The sequence below is a fragment of the Elephas maximus genome, chromosome 6, assembly GCF_024166365.1.
Source record: "Elephas maximus indicus isolate mEleMax1 chromosome 6, mEleMax1 primary haplotype, whole genome shotgun sequence".
In the NCBI taxonomy this organism is placed as follows: domain Eukaryota; kingdom Metazoa; phylum Chordata; class Mammalia; order Proboscidea; family Elephantidae; genus Elephas; species Elephas maximus.
In genome coordinates, this window is record NC_064824.1 from 30,788,234 (window position 1) to 30,808,846 (window position 20,613).

At 37.1% G+C, this 20,613-nt stretch overlaps 1 protein-coding gene across 11 annotated transcripts in view; it reads left to right on the forward strand.

The window, feature by feature from the left end:
* Positions 1 to 20,613, forward strand: part of R3HDM1 (R3H domain containing 1) — a 191,825-nt gene that overhangs the window by 156,937 nt on the left and 14,275 nt on the right. The window lies entirely within an intron of this gene.

Consider the following 20,613-nt stretch of genomic DNA (forward strand, 5'->3'; position numbering starts at 1 on the left):
GGTCAGCTTGATCATAGATAACTCTTTAAAAGGTCACAATGCTCAAGGCAGACATTCTTTTCTGATTAAACTATTGTTTTATTTAAAGATGACTTTAGGGGAGTTAGGTGGTACAGTGGTTAAGAACTTAGCTGCTAACCAAAAGGTTGGCAGTTTGAACCCACCAGCTACTCCTTGGAAACCCTGTTTCTACCCTGTCCTATAGTTTCAATATGAGTCAGAATTGACTCAACAGCAATGGGTTTGGTTTTGGGTTTGTTTTTCTTCTCAGGGGACTTAATGGTACTTGACTGTGTTCTTAAGTAGAGTATGCTGAAAATAATTAAGATTTTTATTGCTGATTCAGAGCCATACTTTGATCATCAGTGATTATATTGGGCCCACGATATACCAAAGCATGTTGGGGATTTTTTCATTTACTTTATAAATTTATGGTCTCTTTCTTTGCTGTCAATTATTGCCAGTTTAACTGCTTTTAATCTGCAGTAGAGTTACTAGAACTGAGTTTTTAAAAAGAAAGGCCATGAGTCAGAGCCTTGAGGACTCTACTGTGCAATAAGATTGTGGTATCTTGTTCGAGGAATTGGTGACATCTGTTTTACCAGTTCACAGGCTTTTAGAATTTACCTGATTCTGAGCTCTGATTCAGATTGTTGGAGTAGCTGGACACTTCCCAGAAAAATAAATTAAAAACCTGGAAAAAAATGTCAGTTATCACTGGTTTGTCCTTAGAACAGCAAATGTTTTTATTTTGGGTGTTATTCTCAGTTAGACTAAATATAAACCCAGTGCCATCGAGTCGATTTCGACTCGTAGCGACTAAATATAGTGGTAAAAAAATATAGTAGGTTGTAAATTTTCTTACTGTGACTTCTCTTTTAAATCTGTGTTTTCTGTGTAATGAGCATCTATATCTTTGTTCTTTTCTGGTAGGCCAAACCAGTACTTCTTCAAAGACACTCTCTTATTTGGATTTAAGAAAATATATCTCTTTATTTACCTCACTGAACTTGAAATCTACGTTTTACAAGAACACTGAGCTGAGAAATGAAAGAAACATGTCACATTAACCCTTCAGAGTTACTTACATTAAAAAAAGAAAAGTGTGTATTTTATACCTAACACTAAGTTAGGCACTGTAAAGATATACAGAATGCATTAATAGTGTAAGAGTTCATACTGTTACTGAGTTTTAGGAGTTTCCAGTGATCCAAAACCAAACCCGTTGCCGTCGAGTCAGTTCCGACTTAAAGCGACCCTATAGGACAAAGCAGAACTGTCCCATAGGGTTTCCAAGGAGCACACAGTGGAGTCAAACTGCCAACCTTTTGGTCTACTGATAAAGCCTGCTCATTGTAGTTAAAGCACCATATTCAAGTAACGGGTATAGAGGTTGACAGGTTTGCTTCTTTCTAATGTCAACGACTCAAACCAGCAATTACTTACATATTTAAATATATTTAGGTGTGGAAGAAAGAACATAGTTATTATCCTTAGGAGGCTACCACTTTTTTATGGGAAGCTAAATGTATGCATATGAAACAATTAGAAAATAATGCAAGATGAATGTACAGAAGGGCTAATTTCAGAGTAGTAGGGAACAACGTACATGTCTAGACATTACGTATTTTCTAACCAAATGGCATGTAACCTTAGCATTACAGTTTGAGTGCTGCCTTCAGTTTCAGACTGCACAAATGGTGCTTTTATTACAGAAAGCTTAACAATGTGAAAGCTTTGTTCTAGTTTGCCTAAAGCTTTTACATTTCTAGAACATTTGTCTTCACAGAGTTCTTCTGGAAAGGTTAAGTGTGTCATTTTTGCTTCACATGTAGAGAATATGAAACACAGATGTGATAGAATTGAATCCAAAGGCTGAGCTCCTGTTTCCTGCAGTGAGGCACCCTACTTGATTAATATAGAGTCTACAAATGATTCTCTGTCTTGGAAGCCTGTTGAAATCACCTATGGAGCTCTTAAAACATATCAGTCATAGACCCTAACCCTGGATATTCTCATCTAATTGGTCTGGACCAGGTCTTAAGCCTGAACATCATTAGTTTTTAAAGCTCTCCAGGTGGTTCTAATGGACAGTGAGCCCTACGTTAACCAGCCTTGCTTTCATCCATAGACTGTTCTCCAGTAGCCATAACCCAGTAATATTTTACACATTTGCAGTAAAGTCATAATGTCTGTTTTTCATTGCTTTTTCATAGATTTCCATCCAGGATCCAAAGCCCCGGGATAAAACTGTGTAGATTACTCCACAGCAACATAATAATAAATATCTGTTAGATGAAAAGCATGCCTTCAACTCTTAAGCTACAGGGTCCTGATCCAAACAGTCTTAGGTTTTCACTAAATGGACTGTTGCACGGCCTTTAACTCCATTACCAGATTATAAAAAGAAATAAGATTCCTGTAAGAACACTAAGTGAACCTTTGTTTTGAAAAATGTCTTACTTCCTTGGGCTGCTTAACAGCCTCATTTTGCAGAGATTCCTTGTACAGAAAAGTCAAATTTGAATTATTAGTTTTACTTTTGACTCAGCCTTTCAATTATCACATAGACTACTTTATATTTGGATTAGATTGTATTGTTGTATGTCACTGTGAAGATTTAGCATGCCCTCATAAAAGTCATGTGTCCTGTCACTTTCAGTGAGCTGTGTACTGGGAAGGGAAAATAGTTTCACAACAACTAATCATGAGATTTTCCTCAGGAGCCCTGGTGGCCCAGTGGTTAAGTGCTTGGCTGCTAACTGAAAGGTTGGTGGTTCAAACCCACTAGCTGCTCCTTGGGAAAAAGAGGTGGCAGTCTGCTTCTGCAAAGAGTACAGCCTTGGAAACTATGGGGCAGTTTTACTCTATTCTATAGGGAGCCCTGATGGTGCAGTGCTTAAGAGATGCGCTGCTAACCAAAAGGCCAGCAGTTCAAACCCACCAGCCACTCCTTAGAAACCCTGTGGGGCAGTTCTACTCTGACCTGTAGGGTTGCTATGAGTTGGAATCTACTCAATGGCAATGGGTCTGTTTTTCTGTTTTATTTTTGGTTTGTTGTTGTTGTTGTCTTATAGGGTTGCTATAACTCAATGGCAACAGGTTTTGGTTTTTCTCAACGTAGAGAGAAAATGAGTTTGATACTGATATAGAGTCTTCAAAAGAGGCAAGCTAGCTGAATAATATCTTCAAAATACTCTGTTTAGTGGTTTTTCCTTCTATTTTACCTTTTATTTTCCCCATTTTTATCTTGAAATTCAAAAGAATAATGTACCTTTATCCTTGATCTGTAATCTGAAAGGGCTAGCATTCATGTAAAGAAACTTGAAGAGACTGTAACATTTATTTTTTAGAACTCTTTTTTTAAAAAGCTTCACAGAATCTTTATGAAGAAATGAAAAAGAGCACCTACTTTTAAAATTTTTTCCCTTTCTCCTTCCCACAGTCCATTTTTCCGCATTTTTGTATCCTAGAATTCTCCTAATGTCACCTTGTCCTACTTCTGATATCTCTATTGGATTCAGTTTATTTCTCCTAAGCTTCTAGTTTTGCATTTTCAGCTTTTTGTTTGCTTCAGCCATAATTTGAAATAATTATTGATAACAAAGTCTGTCAGTCTGAACCACTTATCTTTTAGGGAAGTGTCACTTCTGTTGCTATTAAAAGGGAAGTTGTTAACACCTAGCCTGGAGAGGTAAACTGTAGGAAGAATGTTACATTCAGTGCTGAAACATTGGTTTTTAGAACATTCATTTCCTCTTTAGTGGATGTAACAATTTTTTCCGTATGCATGTATTTATCAGCAAAGTTTATTAGTAAAATAAATTTTATTGGCAAAAAGTAATGTTAAACATAAAAAGAGAAGCGTGCTATAGCTTTCTGTTTTGTGAACTCACCAAAAATGAGTGATAGGAGTAATTCTTTAGATTAGAATAATGATATTATTTAGGTAGATACCCTTAAAGGATAGGAAGAGGTGGCATTTTATGCAAAAAAGCTACTTGTGGCTCTTAGTCTCTCTCAATGAGTTTCTGTTGTTGAAAAATATCCAAAATAGCTCTCCTGCATCTATATTTTGTCTGTTAAATAGTCTTTATTTTCCTTGTTTGGGTCTTCTGATTACACATAGTCATTGTAGAAAATATCAAAATGTAATAAAGTATGCAAAAGCAAATCAGCTACAGTCTCACCACCCATGCTGTTAAATTTTCACACACTTTACTCAAGTCATTTTTCAGCATGTGTATATACATATACATAAACTCTGTGAAGAAAACATTGTGTCTTCTACATTATTAATTGCATCAATAATTCATAAACTCATTTTTTAAAAATTAAACCATATAAAAATACATTGAGTAAAATATTCTACTTTATTAATGCACTGCCCTTTCTGGAAAGTATTTACTATTTACCAGCATATCCACACTTTAGAATTTGATGTGTATCTTTCTAGCACTTTTAATATTTTTAAGTAGATAATGTGAAAAACATGTGGCTTGAGGAAGAAGGGCTCATGTTCTTGTTTTTGAAGTAGAGAGATTAGGAATTTTTATTTGTATCACTAATGCTTTTCTACATATGTTGGGATCTTACTGTATGCTTTATTCCGCAATTTGCCTTTTTTTTTTTTTTTTTTTTCCGTTAAACATTACTCTTGGAGACCTTTCCATAGAGTATCTGAATTTTTCCTTTCATGCTGTAATAGAAAGAAGTCACCTTGAAAAATACTCTCAAAGCTCAAGCTAAGGAAATTGCATTTTATTCTCTTGATAATAGCAAGTAAGTGTAGTTTCTGACTACCAGTGACTGTGATGTGATCAAGTCTGTCTTTAAAAATTCACTAAGAAATTAGCCCAATGGATTTGAAGTGGGAAGAGCCCAAAGGCAGAAGGATGTTGTCATAAGCATCGTGATGGGACCCTAGGCTGTGATGGTGGCAGTAGGAAAGGATGAACCTAGGACGCACTTTGAAAGAAGAAACGGACATTCGGTGCTATTAGAGGTGAAGATCAGAGAAATATTTGAATACTTGCCGGCAAATGTCCCACTAGCAACAGTACTGTGTTGAGGATGGAGATACGTGTAATTTGGATCTCATTTACTTTAAAATACTGCTGTATCTAGAGTAACCAAATGTTTCCTATGAAAGACCAGACAGTAAATATTTTAGGCTTTGCAGGCCAAGAGACAAAATTGTAGATATTATTTTGGTAACAACAAGGGAGAAATAAATGTTGACAATATTTTAATTGGCAAAATTCAAAATGTAATAATGATTGGGTCCAATTTTTTCATACGTGTCTACTAATGAAAAAAATAGAATTTTTTGGTGGGGGGAGGATAGCATTTCGCTTCCTAGGGTTTAAAGTTAATATTCTCTCTCGTCGAATTGACTGCACGTGTTCATCTGTAAGAGCCATTCTTAGCTTTTAGGCAGCGCAGGAACAGCCTGTGGACCACAGTTTGCCAGCTCCTGTACTAGATGATCAATAGGCAGCAACAGAAGACCAAGAGGACGTGGTTAGAATGAAGGCTGACAAAGTAGAAGAATCAGGGACACGGAAGCAAATGTACAAGGAGATTTCAGAGATTAAGAATCAGATGTTGTTGGGGAGAATGAAGACCGTAAGGGGAAAAAAAATAAACATTGGATGTGACAAGAAAGGGTCATTTGTAACCTTTGAGGTAGTATATGGTGGAAGCCAGATTAAAGGACTGTAGGAAGGGAGGAACAAGTTTAGACAATTTATGAAGTCTTGTGAATAAAGGGTCAAAAGTATTTATTTTTACAAAACGGGCCAGGGAAAGGGAGATAGGGAATCATTCTCTGGGAAGTAGTGAGTTTGTGTCCATGGCGATAGGAAAATTGGCATTAGTTAAGGGTCATAGTTACACACCTTGACTGCTGTAACCAATATCACTAAGTTGTACACCAGAAAAAGGGCAGAATGGCAAATGCTGCGTTGTACATAATTTTACACTAGCAACCAAAAAAAAGAGGATGCGGTTGCTGAAACTACTTGGGTACAACCATACCCCTCATGGGACTGGTTCTCTTGATTTAAAGGCTTGGCGTCGTGTCCCTGAGGGACTGTCCTGCCAATTGGCCTAACATTGTTTTTGGAGTTTCTGTTCTGTTCCCCAGTTCGGTGAGTAGTGCCTGGGGTCTTAAAAGCTTGCAAGTGGCCATCCACGATACAGTTGGTTTCTGTTTCCCTGGAGCAGCAGAGGAAAAAGGAGACTCAAGAATAGAAGAAGGAAACTGGACTGCATGTCTAGTTGCCTCCACGAGCTACTGCCTCTTTTGCCATTAGACCAGAATTGGATGGTGCCCAGCTACACTACTGAACATTTTGATCAAGGACTCAATAGGTGAGTCCTGATCAAAAGGGGAGAAAATGTAGAACAGAATTTCAGATTGCTTATAGAATCCATATTTGCTGGACCCCTGAATCTGTTGCGTTGAAAAAAATTTTGGGACAACAGTAACTCTAAAGCATAGGTGAGTCATTTACGGGGCAGTGAGTCTAAGGCAATGGCAGTGAAATAATACGGGGAGAGATAGCAAGAATGGTGACATAATGTGAAAATTATAACCAGTGTCATTGAACTGTGCATGTAGAAGTTATTGAATGGGTGTGTAATCTGCTATATGTACTTTCATCAAAAATAAAATATTTTTTATATATATGGCTTTTTTGAGAGGTAGAAGGTAAGGAACTTGTGCAAAGGAGAAATTAAGACAATATAAAAAATTTTTTTAATAAGAAAGAAAAGTATTAATTCTTCAAACCTTCTCAGCCTACTTTTGAATTATTTGTTAGCCTTTCCTTCCCCAAGTAAATTTTAAATTTTTCCAAATTGTTTTTTAAAATTCAGTTACTTTCTTCACTGCCCAAGATTTCAAATAGCTTCTTCCAAACTTGACATCTTATTTAGTTATTTCTTCAGGTCACAGATAACCGAGATAAGCAGCAATCCCCTGAGGTAGATTAACCCAGTTTAGAAAAGAAGAGGTTTATGCTGAAAGTATCCCTCTGACATATCCTGTGTATTTTATTCTTAAATAATTCCTGGGTCTTGGGAGCATTCTGGCTTTACTTGCTGGTATAGGGGAATATACGAGGCATGTTATAAAAAGCATCTTAAAAACCTACATTCTCCTGACTTCCTGTTCTAGCAAAGATGGAGTAACTGGGACTGGATTTATCACCCTACTTTAACCAAAAAAAAAAAAAACAGAAAAATACATGAGACAGTAAAATAACTCAGTCACAGAAGGGCAAGTATTATATGAGACCATTATTATAAGAACTCAAGAAAAGGTTTACACATAGAAAAAAGCATTTTTTGATCGTTACAAGGGTAGAGAGGAACAGGCAGGGAAATCACTAACTAGTTAGTAGACAAGTATCAACTTTGGTGAATGGAAAGACAACACACAATATAGAAGTCAGCACAGTTTGACCAAAGCAAAGGCATAGAAGTTTCCTAGACACATCCAAACACTTAGAGGGACCAAGTTGATGGGGCTGGGGGCTGGGAGCTGGGCACCATAGTCTCGGGGAACATTAGATCAACTGGTATAACATGGGTCATAAAGATAATGTTCCACACACCACTTTGGTGAGTAACATCTGGGATCTTAAAAGCCTGCAAGCAGCTATCTAAGATATATCTATTGGTCCCATCCCATTTGGAGCAAAGGATAATGACAAAAACTAAAGACACAAGGAAAATGTTAGCCAAAGGTCTAAAGGACTACATGAACAGAGCCTCCACCAGTCTGAGACCAGAAGAACTAGATGGTGCCTAGCTACCACCAGTGACCGTTCTGACAGGGATCACAACAGAAAGTCCCAGACAAAAGGGGAGAAAAATGTAAAACAGAATTCAAATTCACGAAGAAAGACGAGACTTACTACTCTGACAGAGACTAAAGGAACCCCTGAGTCTGTGGCCCCGGACACTCTCCTAACTCAGAACTGAAAGCACTCCTGAAGCCCACTTTTCAGATAAACATTAGTCAGGCCTATAAAACAAACAATAACACATATGAGGAATGTGCTTCTTAGTTAAATCAAATATACAAGACCAAATGGGCAACTACAGCCCAAAAGCAAGAAAAGAACACAGGAAGGGACAGGAACTGTACAAATGGACACAGGTAGCTTGGGGTGGAAAGGGTGAGCATGCTGTCACATTGTAGGTATTAACCAGTGTCACAGAACAATATGTATATAAGCTTTTGAATGAGAAATTAATTTAAGCTAAACTTTCACCTAAAGTACCATAAAAATAAAACAGTGGTTTTCAGGTATTTGACATTAGGCAGTGAAGGACGGTCTCTAAGAAAGTGAAAACAAAAGAAGTAAGCCTTATTATTGTCACAGCTTACTGCCTAAAGAGAGTTTCCATGCCACAGTTCAGGGAGGGGGAACCCAGGCAGAGCCTGGCAGTCTGTCTAAGGAAATGGAGTTGTAAGTTCAAGGAGGCCAAGGTGGCTAGAATTTATAGGGCTAGGCACTGAAGAGAAGAGAAGGAGTTCTGGGTATCTATAGAGGGTCCCTCTTGAATCTCAGATGAGTACTGATTGGTGCATGTGTGTGCAAAAACCTACTCAAGGCGAGAAAAAGAACCACTCAAAAGGAGAGGGCAGAACAATCCCAAGCGTTACCAGCCACAGGGATAGTTTGTGTACCTACCAGCCAGTGTTAAAACCTCGTAACACCTGGGTCATCCAGTAGAATAGTTAAAAGAATATTGTTTCAGTGTTGTTAGCTGCTGTCAAGTCAGTCTTCGACTCATGGAGACCCCGTGCACAACGGAAGAAAATGCTGCCCGGTCCTACACAATCCCCATGATCGATTACAGATCAGACCTTTGTGATCCATAGGGTTTTTGTTAACTAATTTTTGGCAGTAAATTATAAGGCCTTTCTTCCTAGTCTGTCTTAATATGGAAACTTCTCTGAAACCTGACCAGTAGTGGGAAAAAATCAGCCCTAGACTAAAGGCTACTCTGGTCCTGCCTAAAATTTAAAAGCAAGACCCAAAAGGATTAAGTTATTTCCAAGCGACAACTGCAGCCCAAAAGAAAGTTCAAAAATATTGTTAAAAAATACAAGAATATGGAAAAAGTTGAATTGGCAAAAGTTGTGTGATATATGTATTTATAACAAGACAAAAAAGAATAGCTGCGTATATGCAGCCAAACATCTCATGGGATTTGGTTCCTTGGTATAGAGGTTTAGGGTCATGATTTCATGGGACATCCCAGTTAACTGGCCTAATAACATGTTTAGTACATCTCTTCTACCTCCTAGTTCGTTATGTATTGCTTGGGGTCTCACAAGCTGTTAAGCGACCATCCAAGGCACAACAATTGGTCTCTATTGACCTGGAGCAACAGAGGAAGAAGGAGAGACAGGAATAGAAGGAGGCTATGGAATATGTGGCTGATTGCCTCCATGAACAGTTGCCTCCTTTGCCATAAGACCAGAAGAACTGGATGGTGCCTGGGTACTATTACTGAACATTTTGATCAAAGAGTCCACAGAAGAATCCTGATCAAAAGGGGAAAAATGTAGAACAGAATTTCAGATATTCATGGACTCTAGATCTGAAGCTGTAGAGGTTGGATGAACCACTGAAATTTTTGCCCTGAGATAACCTTTAAGCCTTAAACCAAAAATACCTCCTGAAGTCATCTTAAATCCAAACAATAGTTTAACTAGTAAAAAAGATCTGCCTTGAACATTATGCTCTTTTTAGAACCATCTATATGGCATCAAATTAACAACAGCAACTCAAGATTAGATAGGAACCTCAGGGGGCAGTGAGTTTATGTAGAATAGAGAGGAACAACTCAGAAAAGGAGGGTGAGAATGGTTGCACAGCTCATAGAATCTATTGTAGAAACTGTTGAATTGATGTATGTTTTGCTGTGCATGGAAACCCTGGTGGCACTGTAGTTAAGTGCTACAGCTGCCAACCAAAAGGTCAGCAGTTCGAATTCACCGGGCGCTCCTTGGAAACTCTACGGGGCAGCTCTACTCTATCCTATAGGGTCACTGTGAGTCGAAATCGACTCGACGGCAGTGGGTTTGGTTTTTGGTTTGGTTGCTGTGCATATTCTTAACAACTAAATAAAATTTAGATTAAAAAAAAGCAATTCTAGATGGGTTGTGGTTCTGGTTGTGAAAAGCTAAACGGTTAAGATTTTTATAATACCATATAAGCAGATGTTTTTATGACCTTGGAGTAGAGAAGATTTCTTAAACAGGACATAAAAAGTGACCATAAGGAAAAAGAATGTTCAATTGAACTATACTGAAATTAAGAACTTCTTTTAATAAAAATACACCTTTAAGAGCAAGCCACAAAGTGTGAGAATATCTTTGCAACACATAAAACTATCAAATTCTGATATCCAGATTATAAAGAACACCTACAAATTAATAAGGGAGGAAAAGGCAAATTGACGTAACCACTTCATAAATGATGATATCCAAATGGTTAATGCATTGTTATTAGGTGCCTTTGATTAGGTTCCAACTCTTAGCGACCCTATGTACAACAGAATGAAACACTGTCTGGTCCTGCCCCAACCTCACAATCATTGCTATATTTGAACCCATTGTTGCAGCCACAGTGTCAGTCGAGCTTGTTGAGGGTCTTCCTCTTTTTCACTGGCCCTCTACTTTATCAAGCATGATATCGTTCTCCAGGGACTGATCCCTTCTGATAACATGTCCAAAGTACATAAGACTAAGTTTCTCCATTCTTCTTCTCAGGGGCACTCTGGCTGTACTCTCTTCCAAGACAGTTTTGTTCATTTTTCTGGCAGTCCATGGTATATTCAATATTCTTGCCAATACCGTAATTCAGATACCTTATGCCCAGCTTTATTCATTGTCCAGCTTTCACATGCATATGAGGGCATTTACATACCATGGCTTGGGTCAGGCACACCGTAATCCTCAAAGTGAGGTCTTTGCTTTTTAATACTTTAAAGAGGTCTTTTGCAGCAGATTTGCCCAATGCAATATGTCGTTTGATTTCCTGACTGCTGCTTCCGTGGGTTGTGGACTCAAGTAAAATCTTTGACAACTTTGATCTTTTGTCCATTTATCATGATATTGCTTATTGGTTCAGTTGTGAGGGTTTTTGTTTTCTTTATTTTGAGGTATAGTCCGTACCGAAGTCTTTGATTTTCAGTCAGTCAATGCTTTAAGTCCTCTTCTCTTTCAGCAAGCAAGGTTGTGTCATCTGCGTAACGCAGGTTGTTAATGAGTCTTCCTCCAATTCTGATGCCGAGTTCTTCATATAGTCCAGCATCTCAGATTATTTGCACAGCATACAGATTGAATAAGTATGGGGAAAGGATACAACCCTGATGCACACCTTCCCTAGTTTTAAAACAAAATGGTTAATTTTGATGATAAAAGAAATGGAATCTCATTTACTGCTAAAAAAAAAAAAAGCTGCTAGAAGACATATATGTTGGTACAACCATTTTGAAAAGACAGTGGGGTAGTATCTTGTGATGAGATATGTATGCTCTGTGTATTAGCAGTTTGCTACTACATTTATACCTGAGAACAAAGGTCAGCAAACTATGGTCTACATGCCAAATATGACCCACAGCCAAGAATGACTTTTACATTTTTAAAGGGTTATTTAAAAATCAAAAATATGCAACAGAGATCATGCATGTCCCTCAAAGCCTAAAATATTTACTGACAAAGCTTGCCAGTCCCAGCCTTTAAAAATACCTTTACAGATGTGTATCAGAGACATGTACATGAATGTTTGTAGCAGCAGTGTTAACTAAATAGTGAAAACAACCTAGGTTGAATAGAATAGAATGAATATTCTATTCATTAGCACACTGCTATACAGCAAAGACAGTGAATAAACTGCAGCCATAGTTGGTGGAGTCTCACAAATAAAATGTTGAGTGAAAGAAGCAAGTCATAAGATAATCCATACAGAATGATTCCATTTATTTAAGATCAAAAACAGGCAAAATTTAACTATGTCATTTTGGGATACATATATAGGTGATAAAACTATAAGGAAAAAAAAAAGCAAATAACTGCTTTTCACAAAAGTCTGGTAGGAGAGGGTTGTCATCAGTTAGAGCCCAAAAAGTAATAGTGATCTCAAAGGGGACTTAAGTATGGGGAAAGATAATAACCAAAAAATCCAAACCTGCTGCTGTTGAGTCAATTCTAACTCACGGCGACCCTATAGGACAGAGTAGAACTGCCCCGTAGAGTCCAAGGAGCGCCTGGTAGATTCGAACTGCCAATCTCTTGGTTAGCAGCGGTAGCACTTAACCACGTAAGATAAAAGAACTAAGAGAACCAGAGGAGAGGAATTGGAGACAATGAAAACAAACAACTAGAGATGAGGTCAAGAGACAACATCCTTTTTTTTCACTGAAAGAAGGAACTGTATGTTCATATACTGAGGGGCAGAAATCAGTAGAAGGAGAAGATTTGCCAGCATAGGAGACAGGGGAGAATTTTAAGGTCCCCAAAGTGAGTAAGATCCAACATAACAAGTGGACGGGGGGAGAACCTTAGAGAAGAGCACAGAGGATTCAGACATGGTAAATGGAAGAAAAGCAGAGTATAAGGGTTCAGCAGTTGGTAAGTGGATAGGTGTGTAGGTAAGTGAGAATTTTCATGAAAAGTCTCTTCCGGTTTCTTCTCTTTTCTCAGTGAAGTAGGATTAAAGAAAATAGGAAGTGCGTTATCAAAGAGTAGGTGAATATTTTAGTTTTTTTAAATGTAAATTCCGGTACAGTTACATTAAGACAAGAATCAATAAGAAAGCAATAAAACATGGGGACATATGCCTAATAAAGCTTATTATGTAAAACATTTCTATGACTCCTGTATGTTCTAGAATATTGACAACAGGAGGATCCTACAAATACATAATTTATGTAGATAAGTAGTTTACTCACTTGGAGGAAACATATATAGTAAGTTATCACATGGGAAAATGTTAGATATCACCAGCAGTCCAAGAAATGAAAATTAAGGCAACTTTAACAAAAATAAGGAGAAAACACATAATACTGTGTGTAAATACAGACATGTATACATTGCTGTTTGCAGGCATATCAAGCCCATTTTTCTATAAACCAGTGTGAAGATACTTAACAAACCTCAAAGCTGCTGTACCTTTATATTCATTAATTCTGTTTCTAGAAATTTACCGCAGTGATAGTTCAACCCCAGAATTAAAACAACTACCAAACAAGTTGTAATAGTGCTATTATTAATAGAAGGTTTGAAACAATCCAACAAAAAAAAATCCAAGAGAAATAAGGATTAACCTTTTAATAGTTTAAACTTTGTTTTCCTTTTTCTTTTTTCTTTTTTTTTTGCTAGACCGATTCAGTTTGGTTTAAATTATAGTAAAATTTATTTAGTTGAAAGACTCTGACTCAGACATTGGGACCAGTCAGTTTCAAAGTATCTGGTCTGTATTAACTGCTTCATTATCTTTATTTCAGAACACTAAATGTGATTCTCTGGCTACTACAGTCTCCAGATAGATTGTATTGATTACTTAGAGAGTTTTCAGGGAACACAACACATGTCTATTAACTAATGTTCTCAAATTCAGGAAGCTGCTTAACTACTGTTGATAATAAGACATCAGGTGGTTTTAAAAGGCAGAAACCCAAATCATTTCTTAGCACACCTTCCCAACTGTTCGTAAATTTCAAAGACATCCCCTTCAGGAGCCACTGGAAACTATAGCAGTTGGGCTTGCTTTTTAAATGAATTAATCATTGCTTCAGAAGAACAAGCTGCTTCCTGTTCTTCCACCTAAATAATATTAATAATAATTTGAAATAGCAGCCATGAAATATTTGCAAAGCCATAAAGAAAAGAGAAGCATGATGGCAATAGTATTTTTATGTAGAATTTCCCACACAACTAATTTTCCTAAGTCATCTTTTTTGGTAGATAACTTCATACAGCAGGATATATTGGTGAATGCCCCTCATCTATGTACTATTTTTGTCTATTCTGCCATTTCCTGGTGTATCTTAACCATAGTAAAATCTTAATTCTCTGGTTTGGGTCTCCATTTTAGCATCACTGAGCCTCCTCAGTCTGGGTGTGCACAGAACCAAGCAGAAATCAGCAGTCCAGCCTGAAAACCCCTTATTCAAATAAGTAAGCATTGTGAACATGTGAGGCTAGTGGTGGGGAGGTATTTTTTGGTTTGAATTCGGGGACGGCATCTGCAACAAGAGGAAGGTGACTGTCAACATCTCTAAAATTTTATCTAATCCTGCTTTTGGGTTTCTCATGAAACATGGACCATGTAAGAACCAGAGAACTCTACCATCCTTCTCACCGAGAGTGACCAGTTAGGGAGGGGGGCCTCATTGAGCCTGAAATCAGGAATATCACGAATTAATAGAATTTTCTCTACACAAATGTGCTCTGTGGTAGTATTGGAATTCCTATCATAATGAATTTGATGATACTCAAAAAAACACCCATTGCCATCAAGTCAATTCCAACTCATAGTGACCCTATAGGACAGAGTAGAACTGTCCCTTAGAGTTTCCAGGGAGCAGCTGGTGAATTCGAACTGGTGACCTTTTGGTTAGCAGCCTGAGCTCTTAACCACTGTGCCACCAGGGCTTCTTGATGGTACTAGGTAGTACTATATAGTATGTGGTACTATACAGCATATAGTTATATGTGTTTTAATGAAAGACATCTTAGAAGGTATAATGAAAGCATGAAAAATAAGCTTTTTCTTAATATAAATTTGACAGCTTAATGTGTCATAACCATGGCATTCTTAATAGGGAATGGAAGATAAGCATTGTCCTCAGTGCCAGTGACGCTTTCATGATACCATTCTAGGAGCAGACTGAAGAAGTAGCTAAATTGTTGCCAAAAAGAACAGCTTTTAGGATCAGCTGTACTAAAACTAAAATTCTTATTGGCAGATGTTTCCTAAGGCTTAAATTAAATGAGCTACTAAAAGCGATACATCTAACAGGTGCACTGACGATAGCTTGCTCATCCTGACAGGCTGGTCAGGATATGGCCCTTCTCAAAATTAGTCATTCTCACAAAAGCCTCAGAGAGTTTTTGTGGTTGACAGTGCTTGATGACAGCTGCCCTTATGACTTCTCAAGCCAAAGCTATCTTTTCCATGAAGTATGTAGTGTCAACTCTTGGGTCTCATGCAAGAACTTTTTTACAAGTTCAAACCCCATCTTTAAGAAAAACGTTAGCCTTACCTATAGGTACTTCTGCATCCTGCCTGTTTGTTAAATGGAAATGACCCTGTCTTCGGACAAGACTACTAGCCCTAAGTTTCCTAGTAACATATGAACTGTGTCTCATGTCTGATATCAGCACTGGAGTCCTGTATAATTAACTAATAACCAGAAAGAACCAAACCAGTCGTCACTGAGACAATTGCAGCTCGTATCACCCTTTGTGTTTCAGAGTAGAACTGCACTCCATAGGACTTTCAATGGCTGTGATCTCTCCGAAGTAGATTGACAGGCCTTTCTTCTGAGGTGCCTCTGGGTGTATTTGAACCGCCAACTTTTCAGTTAGTAGCTGAGCGCTTAACTGTTTGCACCACCAGGAACTCATTATAATTATCTACATGCTTCAAATTCATGGTGGAATACAATTATGATATTTGTGCCTGTAATCCAACACCTGCCAGAGGCTTAAATGCTAGCTTCCCTTATCATCCTGGCAGAGTTGTATAATCCTCTGAGCTCACAATTTTGCCTTAGCTGCCAGGAAACACAAAGCTAGATTCAATGCTCCAGAAGCAATATTATCCCAGTGTCCTTGCTGCAATCTTTTTCTTTTTCTTTTTTTTTTTTTCTTTTCCTTTTTTTGGCTGTTTTAATACATTTTTTCTATTCTTTGTGAAATATTTCACATTTGGGAATAGGTAAGCTATAAGTGAACCTTGCTATGAATATGAGTATTCACCCAAAAAAGCCTGGATGAGTTAGTCCTTAGCATTTAAGGGAAAATCAAAGTATTGTACAATAAAAGTTTTATTTGACATTTATTATCATTATTAACTGAGAGTATGGTTTGGTCAAATTCTGATTAGTCAAGAATTCATGTATATTGTCACTCATCACAAAATTTATAAGGCAGAAATCACCTTGACTTGCAGAAAGTTTTTGAGGCAGAAAACTAGTACATTCTTTCATAGACAGCGAGCCTGGCTGAGTCTGACCCTCAAGGGAATTAAAGGTTTATATTACAGAATATCAGTAAAACCATCTCCAGCCAGCAGTATTCAAACATCTGCTGAAGATATTCGAAGCAGATTCAGACTGTCTGTGATACAACATTTAAAAGCCAAACGTTTCTGTCCATTATCATAGGGCATTTTTATTGTTGGAAAATATGTATAGCATAAAATTTGCCATTTTAGCCATTTTTTAAGTATACAATTCAGTGACATTCATTACATTTACATTGTTGAGCAGCTATCACCACTATTTCTAAAACTTGTTCAGCACCTCAAACAGAAACTCATAAGCAGTAACCCCCCCATTCCTTCCTCCCACCCCCCACCCACCACCCCCCGCCTCCAGTAATCACTAATCTGTTTTTGCCTCCATGCATTTGCCTCTTCTGTGCATTTCATGTAAGTAGGATCATACAGTACGTATTTACCCTTTTGTTGCTGTTTGCTTTTTATAATTGCAAAATGTATGTGTACCTTTTTAGAAAATACAAAAAAATGTGTAAATGATCAGGGATCAGCCATATTCCCACAGTTGACATGTTAATATTTTTGTCTCAGTTTTTTTTCTCTTCACATATAGTTTTAATGATAGTTGAGCTCCTACTGTATATATTTTGTTCATTTGGCCTAACAAGTTATTTTTTTCATGACATTAAAAATTTCTTCTTAAATATAACTTTAAGGGTTCTGTTTTTGAACATACAATAATTTCTTTAGCCTAATGCAGAACATTTAGGTTATGTATACTTTTTTATTTTATTCCTTACAGAGGAATTAATATGACTGTTTTCAAAGTCTTGGTACATACTGGTGAAAACTTCGATTTACAGTTCTAGTAGGTACTGACTCTCTTCCATTGTTTTACATTTCATAAATCTCATTGTAGTTTGTCTCTTTGCATCTAACTATTTGTATTGTAACTTCTCTGGCCAAATCTTTTATTCTAGAGTTCTTTAATCGAGGTTTGAAGGTGGTAATTTACTGTTTTAAAAACTATTTTCATAAATATTACTACTTTTAAACCTCAGAGTAACCTTAAAAGTTTGGTAAAACAGGTGTTAATCACATGTTCATTGATGAGCGAGCTGAGGTTTAAATAACATGCTCAGAATCATACAGCAAATAAAAAGTAGAGTTTGGACTCAAATCCATGCTGCCTCTGGCATCTAGATCCATGGCACTTCCCACTAGGTTAAGTATAAAATGACAGAAGCCATCAAAATAGACAGCAATGTAACATCACTTGAATTTGCAAGAATATCTAGTGACGGTATCATGCTTGGTAAAGTAGAGGGTAGGCAAAACAGAGGAAGGCCCTCAACAAGATGGATTGACACAGTGGCTACAAAAATGGGCTCAAACATAGCAACAACTGTGAGGATGGCACAGGAGCGGGTGGTGTTCCGTTCTGTTGTGCATAGTGCCACTAAGAGTCAGAACCAATTCAGAGGCACCTAACAACAACATATCTTAATGCCAAGCATTAATTTCCATTTGTACTATGGTCTATCAAATGACTATCATGGTCTAATCAAAGTGGCATCAGTACTCTCTCTTAAAAGTCCTATTCTAAACATTCATAAATGGTCATATTACATATAAAAATTCTTCACCCTGTGGCACGCTACAGTAGGCTTCTGATTTTAAAAATATGCATATAATGTGTTGTTGTGTTTTCCATCATGGCTTTTACATTCCAAAACACAGCAAGAATGAGAAAATAAGTGACTTGAGGGAAAGGAAATTTTCCTTTTGAATTATAGAATCTTGTAGGAATAAGATAAACATTATAGAAAACCCAGAAAAAGAAACTTGTTCATCTTATATCATTCATCAACCTCCAGTGATCCTGGACAGAGGCATTTCTTAGCAATTTGACTGGCTAGACCAATCACTGAGAAGAGGCAGCTCCTGGAAAGTTTGACCAAACACTTAGTATAAATGGTGAGACTAATTTTTGATGCAGTATACTCTAATACCTTTGAAAGTCGTTTTTTAAGTCAGGACTTTTCAGGGAAGTATGGGACTAAATGGGTTACTGTGTGTGATGTTTATTTTCCTGTTCAAGGATAGACTATGAACTTCTTTAAGGACCAGGCCTGGTATTTTATCTTTAAAAAGCCCTTTTCTTTCTATCTTCTAAAAAATCTTCTTTGAGGTTACTACAAAGTTGTCCCTTTTTTTTCCTGATATATTTTACTAATATTTGTATCTTTAAAATGAGATTGGTATTTAAAGACTGAAGCTTATAGTTTTCTTTTTTGTAGCATGTTCTATTTCTGCCTTTGTAGAAGGCAAATTAGGTGATAATTGAACATAGAGCATTTAAGAGATTTAAGAAGATGGCTCATCGCCCAGTCTCTGTCCCTTGAAGTGTCTGTATGTCTCTTGAGGGGGATTAGTAGAGACCTAGAACTCAGTTTTATAATTCTGGAACTTGATTTTTATTCATTTACCTAAGGGGTAATCTAAGGCTAGAAAACTGATCTATAGTAATTAAAACTAAAGCCTACTACAGTGGTAAACTGGAGTAGCACTTTGTTGTTTAATAATATGGGATATATTGCTCGTCTCAGTGAACTGAATATTCTCCCCTCTATTTGGGATGCGTTGCTTTCACCCACGTGCCTCAGAACTTGAGTAAATAGAATGTGCTTAGTAAACAAGATCAGGGTAAGGGACACTGCATGGCCCACGGGAGCTTTTACACCAGTTAGAACAGAGCCTTAAAAAAAACTACCATTTGGTGGAAGGAGCCCTGGTGGCACAGTGGTTAAGTGCATGACTACTAACTGAAAGGTTGGCAGTTTGAACCCACCCAGTGGCTCTGAGAGACAAAGACCTGGCAATCTGCACCCGGAAAGATTACAACCAAGAAAATCCTATGGGGTAGTTCTGTTGTATCATGTGGGTTGCTTTGAGTCAAAAATGAACTCAACGGCACCTAACAAAAACAACCTTTTGATGGAGAGCTTTGTGTTCTGCTCAGTAGCAACACATTTGCAAACCACCTCTTAAGCCGTATTTCCACAGATAGCCAATACTGACATAATGTATTCTGATCATAATTAGCATCAATTTTAGAAAGTACTATTTTCACATTTTGTCATATGGTCCAAAATCCCTTTTTATGACATCCTTCCTTTACATTCTTTTCTTCTCCCCTTTTATTGAACCACACTGAGTTACTGCCACTAAAAAAAAAAGTACTAATTTTATTAATTGGTCAATTGTCCGCCTGGTTTAGAGAATATTGTTTTAACTTTGTGTTATGGACATTTTAACAAACATAAAAGTAGACAGAAGTGTACTGAACCGCAGGTACCCATCACTTAGCTTCAGTAATGACTGATCTGTTTTTATCTAAATCTGTACCTCTTCCCCCTCCTATATTATTTTGAAATAAATTCCAGATATCATATTATTTCATTCTTGAGTATACCTACTACCCACTTATTGACTCTCATTATCCAACATTTCACATTTACAACAATAGTAAAAAATCTATTCAGCTATTTTGCACATTAATGGCATACATCTGGCAATAACGAACACCAGGGTATGAGGTGAGAGTAACACAGGCTGTGATGATTAAGGTTACGTGTCAACTTGGCTGGGCCATGATTCTCAGTGGATTGGCAGTTATATGATGATGTAATTTGGCAGTTAAGTAGTGATCTGATGTTGTCATCCTCCGTTTTCACATAACATCAATTTTTGCTTAACAACCTGGTCTTTGGAACTAACCATGTCAATAAGTGAGAAGTGGGTGTATTTCAGTATAAAAAAAAAAAATTTTTTTAACGGTCTTTTTAAAAAACCACATAACCATGTTACTATTCCATATCTAAAAATATTTGACATTAAAAAATAAATTTAAAAAATAAAAATATTTGACAATAATCCCTTCATTTCATCAAATTTGTAGTTACTATTTGTACATGTTCCTCTGTCCTGCAAATATTGTATATGTGTTTGCACATTCATAGGGTTTTCCATATCCTGGATTTCACTGATCGCGTCATCATGGTGTCTTTAACATGTCCCCCTGTATTACTCTATAATTTGGTAGTTGGATCCAAAGTAGTATTTTTAATGCATTTACATGAGGTCCAAGTACAAAAAGTTGTTCAAGCTAGATTAAGAAATACTACTTTTTAAAGAGAGCTTGTTTAAATGAAGAAAAAAGACTGATCGTAGGATTTTATATGTAAATTAAGGAGCCCTGGTGACACAGTGTTTAAGGTGCTGGGCTGCTAACTGAAAGGTTGGCAGTTCAAACCCAGCCACTCTGTAGGAGAAAGATGTTGCAGGCTGCTCCCTT